Source organism: Macaca mulatta, chromosome Y (genome assembly GCF_049350105.2).
Source record: "Macaca mulatta isolate MMU2019108-1 chromosome Y, T2T-MMU8v2.0, whole genome shotgun sequence".
NCBI classification, from domain to species: Eukaryota; Metazoa; Chordata; class Mammalia; order Primates; family Cercopithecidae; genus Macaca; species Macaca mulatta.
In genome coordinates this window covers 12092799-12098785 of record NC_133427.1, presented here as the reverse complement: position 1 = coordinate 12098785, position 5987 = coordinate 12092799, and the positions used below count along the sequence as shown (strand labels likewise).

Below are 5987 nucleotides of genomic sequence, written 5' to 3'. Positions count from 1 at the left end.
AGTGAGATGTTTCATACGTGCCGTGTGGGTCAATGGCTTGCCACACTCAGGATGTCAGTGAGGGCACAGGGCTTCCATGCCCAAGATTCCAAAGGCCACGCAGCCCGCGTGTGCCTGGATGCAGCGCTACCTGGCGCAAGCCCCGAGGGCTTCTCAGAGGAGGCATAGCTCGGGAGGTTGGGACTGCAGGCCAGCCTAGGTTGCTGCTGCCCGGGGAGACGCCCACCGCCCTCGCACTGACTGGCCGCCAGGGGAGAACCGCGGTCTTGGAGGGGCTCCTGGTGCCCTTTGGTCTCCATGTCTTCCCGCGGCTCCCTGCGCCCTTTGCGTGCAGTCCCTTAGGGGGCGCCTGCTAGCCCGGCGCATGCGCCCTGAGGGCCCGCCGTCCCACCGGCTGCGGTGAAGGGCAGCGGCAGGGTTCCTGCGGTGAGGGTCCGGCAGCACAGGCGGTGGTCAGTGGGAGTCCGAAGGGGGGCACCGTCTTCAGGATGGAGTCTCTACAGGAGGGGGAGGCCGGGGCGCAGAGCGAGCAGGTAGCTTTGGGGGAGGAGGCGGTGCTGGGAGCGGATGACATAATGGCGGAGGTGGAGGTGGTGGCCCACCAGGAAGCCGACGAGAAGCGGCAGGAGCAGGTCCAGCGGGCACAGCCTGGCCCTGGGCCCATGAGCCCAGAGTCTGCACTGGAGGAGCTGCTGGCCGTTCAGGTGGAGCTGGAGCCGGTTAATGCCCGAGCCAGGAAGGCCTTTTCTCAGCAGAGGGAAAAGATGGAGCGGAGGCGCAAGCCCCACCTGGACCGCAGAGGCGCCATCATCCAGAGCATGCCTGGCTTCTGGGCCAATGTTGTATCCTTTGCAGTGTTTCTTCTGCTTTTCCAGTTGAGAGGTGCTCTTGGGAAGTGTAAGGAACTTACGGGCGGCTCGGCGTCGATGTGACCATTTGGGGAACACGGGTGAGTGTCCACAGACAAATGTGGCTGAAGAAAGCCAGAGCAGACACGGGTACTATTTTCCTGCGTGCGTGAGAGAAACGCTTCATGGTGCCAAGCAGCAGACGTTTGGGGCATCTTTCTGAAGAGCAGAAGCGAGTTCTCAGCAGAACACGTGTTGCTGTGAATCAAGCTATTGTTAAGGGACTGTGACTGCTCCGCCTTGCCAGTCCGATCTGGGACTGGGCTTCTTCGGGTATGAGCAGATTCTGCCAGGCCTCAGACACCGGCAGTTCTCTGCATATCGCCCCTCCCCGTGTCAGTGCGGTCAGCCTCACAATGATACACCCTCGGTGAACCCCGAGAGGTCTGAATTCAGGGGGAGGGAGAGGAGAAAGGGAGGTCATTCATGGATGCAGATCTGAAAAAATCCCCTAGCCGCCCCTCTGGGTGCTCTTAGGCCTTCCCCGTTGCTTCTAGCTTTTCTTTCCGTTGCATCTCAAGGCTCTTTGACCTCAATCAGATTGCAAACCACCCTCAGATGTCGGCCCTGCTCACTGACCAAGATGAAGACATGCTGAGCTACATGATCAACTTGGAGGTGAGGCCGGGAAGACTAAGGCTGGAGGGTTGAGTGGGGGAGGGCAAGGGACATAATTTATTCCTGCAGGCAACAGTGGGCACCTCAGCCAAAAAGGTGTTTAAGCTTTCTCCACCTTGTCCGGACAGGTGAAAGAAGCGAAGCATCCCGTTCATCTCTGCCAGATCATGTTGTTCTTTCGGAGTAACCCCTACTTCCAGAATAAAGTGATTACCAAGGAATATCTCGTGAACGTCACAGGTGACCACAACTTCGCAGGATCTAATAGGAGTGCTGAGGTGGGTCCTCACTGGGAAGTATTAGAAATGACGCCTAGTGTTCACAGGTCCAGTCACAAAAAATGCAGACAGGAAGAGGGGGTAAAAAAAAGATAATCGATTTCAGTTGGAGGTTTACTTCATCCTGTGGAAGCAGAGACAGTTCAAGGAAAGGGGCTAATGAATACTAAGATACCCAGGGCCCAGTTTGCTGGGATGAGGTGTCTCCAATAACCTTCATTTTGGGTATCATCAGACACATTAAGATACCACAGGATGATGAAAATGTTAAAGTTAACTTCCGTGTTGAGTTCACAGGTTACTTTTCTTTAAAGGTGAATGCATAATCCTTTTCTGGGACAATCAGCCTCTCAAGACCAGCAGTTCCATCAATGTGAGAAGAAATGGGCATGTAAGGTGTATGGTGAGACTCTGGGAAAGGTTACAGAGGCTTGTGGGAATGCATTCAGAATGCACCTTTTGGCATAGGTGATTAAGGGAAAACACAAACATGTAGAAGTGAGGGGAAAGGTATTGGATTTGTGGAATATAAGATTGCCCAAGGATCCATGCCTGAACTCTCTGTCACTTGATGACCCAGGATATGGACACTGTTGTTGATGTTTACATATTTCTTTGGGTTAAGCTTTTTTCCAATATTCTTTTTAGGTGAGTAGCCGATGATGTATGTAGCGTTATGAGTGCATTTGGTGCTCATGCAAACTCTAGTGAGGCTCTATTCTCCCCAATGACTGGCACTGCAGATTGTTTCTGAAGCCCAAGCCCCTTTTATTTTCTGTGGCCTTTTCAGTGTACTTTGCATGAGGTTAAAAATGTAAAGAGAATGTAGTTGCAGAGCATGTGTTACAAGCCTCATACAGGAGGACAAAACACAGTGTTCATTCTAGAGTGGTTGGCTGCTTCCCAGGAACATCTGTATCTGTGCGCAGGACAAGGGTTTGCCTCTTACACATGGGGGAGGAGGATTTCACTGTTGGGTGTGCCACTTTCTTCCCTGTTCCCAGATAAAACACTTCCAACATAAGCATCTGTTGGTGACACAGTAATAGAGTGCTGACATTCTTGTCCTGTATGGACTCTGGTCAGCACAGCTTCTATGAGAAGAGATATGTTGTTTCAGGGATGAGGCTTTGACAGTCACAATGTACTTCTCCCTATGTTTTTATTTTGTATTATCTTTTAACAAACATCGTATATACAGAGTTTCTTCACAACATGTCATAAACTATTGTTTAATGAACTCATATCTGAGTTCTTCATTGTGTCAAACAATGTCAAAGAATTTTGATTTGTTATGACCTGCTACAGATAAGTGATGTGAAATAACAAAAGGAGAGCATACAGAAAGGGTACATCATGGTCTGAGAACCTCCCCAAAGAGGATCAAGTGAGCTGAATGCATGCCAGGGGTACAGAAAGAGACACTTGTTATTAAGGGCTTTGAGGTGAAAGGAAGTACACTTTGTACATTTATGTCTTTTAACTCATTTGGGGAGTTTGGTGTATTATTATTTCCAGTGTTCTCTCTGCCCTTTCTCATTGTTCTCCCCATCAGGGGCTGTTATTATGTGAAAGCTGGTTTCTTTCATAGCATTGCATAGGCTCTAATAATGTTTTGTTTATTTTTGTTCTCCTCACACTACATAGTTTTACTTTACCTAATTTGACTCTGTTTTGTTTGTTTTATTTCTGAGAGTGGGTCTTACTCTGTCTCCTAAGTTGGACAGCAGCACCACGATCTCAGCCCATGGCAACCTGGACACCCCACAACCATGTAATCCTCTCAACTCAGACTCTTACCCAGCTTGCACTACAGGTGCATGCCACCCCTCCCAGCTACGTATTAATTAACTAATTAATTACTTTTTACACATGGGCCCACGTTGCCCCAGGTTGATCTGGAACTCCTGAGTACAGGCAATCCTCGCACCTCAGCCTCTCAAAGTGCTGCAATTACAGGTGTGACCCAGGGCCCTGGAATTGAATTGATTTTTCTGCTTTTATCTTCTGCCTCCTCACCTCTTCTTTTGAAACATGCAGTGAAGGTTTCAATTCATGGACTATAGTCTTCAGGCCTGTAATTTCTATCTTTCAATTGAACATCTACATTGGGATTTATTTTATTTACATATACATATTTTTAACTTAACAAACGACGTTGCATCTTGTCCTGTGTCATGAAAATACTTTGATACAGGTAGAAAAGAAGAGCAGTTCTTTATAATGAAATACTTTATTGACATTTATTTTCTTAAGGCATTTTAAAAATTGTATGTTTATTTTTTAAATTGTCATATGAAATGATACATATATATAACTTAAAGGGTGATGTTCAAAAGGTCATATATGTTATGCGTTGGATACAGCCAGCTAATCAACGTGTCCACGACCTCACATACTAGTCATTTTTGTGGTAATAAAACTTGACATACAAAGGCTTAGAATTTTTTAGAGAAAGAATGTGTTATCACAAGTTATAGTCAGCATGCTGTAGAAAATGTTTTTAACCTATTCCTCCTTTCTAACTAGAATTATGTATTCTTGATCCAACATCTACTCAGTGTACCCTCTTCACTAAACATCACCCCAACCCGTGGAGTCACCACCTCTGTGTGGTCTGCTTTTTAGATTTCATATAGGAACGAAGTCGTGTGCTATTTGCCTTTCTGATATCTGGCTTATGTTACTTAACAAAATGGCATGCAGACATTCAACAGATTCACATACATTGTCACAAGTGGTGAGATTTCCTTCTTTGTTATTGAAGCACATTTTTCCATTGTGCATATGTGCCCCATTTTTTTAAATCCACTCATCAATTGAGGGACACTGAGGTTGCTTCCGTATTTTGGCTATAGCAAAAATGTAGAGTGCAGCAATAATTGCATGGGTGCAAACACTGCTTCAACATACTGATTTGTGTACTTGTGGGTATGCCCTGGTATTCTAATTTGCTGAATCATATGGTGGGTTGTTATACTTGTAGATTTCTGAAGACTCTTCATACTTAAATAAAAGCTAAAAAGCTTCTTGTAATATCTGCACTAATTTACATTATCACCAAAAGTGTGCAAGAATTTCATTTTTTTTCATTTTCTCTGCATCCTCACCAGAAATGAAGGTTTTGTTTATTCGTTTGTTTGTCTTTAATTCTGGCTGACATAAGATGAAATCTCATTGTGGTTTTGATTTTCCCAATGGATTAAGAATGAAGAGTGCTTTTTATTGTATCTGTTGGGCAACTGCATGTCTTGGTTTCACAAATGAGTATTCACATCCTTAGCCTGTTTTCATGCTCTTGAGTTGTTGGAGTTCCTTATGTACTGTAAATATTCACCCCTTAAGAGATATATGGTGATCCAATAATTTCTCCCATCCTGTGAGATGTCCTTCCCTCTGTTTAGTTTCCTCCTTTGTGCCGAAGCACTTTAGTTTGATATAACCCCATTCTTCATTTTTAATGGTGTTTACTGCGCTCTTGCAGTCACTTTGAGATGATCTGCCTACACCAATGTCATGGAACTTCTTCCTTGTGATTTATTCTGGTATGTTTTTTATCATTTCAGGTCTGACAATTGAGTCTGATGAGAAATAATCTACCTGTAAATTCCTTTATGTAGATATTCAGGTTTTCTCCAACCTAGTTTATAGAAGATACTTGATTTTGCATTGTGCATTCCTGCTTCTTTGGGAAAACGTTGTGAGCTGCAAATGCAGTGACTTAGTTCTGGGCCCCTATTGTTTTTCATTAGCTCATGTCTCTGCTTTGCGGCCAGTGCTCTTCTATTCGGGTATGTAACACTTTGTAGTATAATATGAAGTTAGGGAGTGTGATGCCTCCAGTTTTGTGCTTTTTACTGGATTGGTCTGGGTCTTCAGAATCTTCTGCCATTTCATAGCAAATTTAGGATGCTTGGATTATTTTTCTATGAAGAACAGGTCTTTGATATTTTTACAGGGGTTGTATGGAATCTGTAGATAACTTAGGTAATATTGATGTCAATGTCATTTAGACAATGTATGTGTTTGTGTGCACCTGCTCAGGGCTAAGAGACACAGGGTGTCCTCACCAATAGTGAGGTGGGCCTTAATGTCCAGTCAGATTGCCTTCCTGGACACACACAGAAGGTCCCCTTCCATTTTGCTGCCTCTTCACATTTCCTCCCCTGTGAGCCATGGGTGG

The 5987-nt window shown here is 45.2% G+C and overlaps 1 pseudogene across 1 annotated transcript; it reads left to right on the top strand.

Annotated features, from left to right (window-relative positions):
* The first annotated feature begins 364 nt into the window (after positions 1 to 364).
* Positions 365 to 5376, top strand: LOC106995440 (testis-specific Y-encoded protein 3-like; annotated as a pseudogene). The gene is made up of 4 exons (XR_013413299.1): positions 365 to 842; positions 1449 to 1526; positions 1655 to 1804; positions 5371 to 5376. The product of XR_013413299.1 is annotated as a testis-specific Y-encoded protein 3-like (transcript).
* Positions 5377 to 5987: the final 611 nt, after the last annotated feature.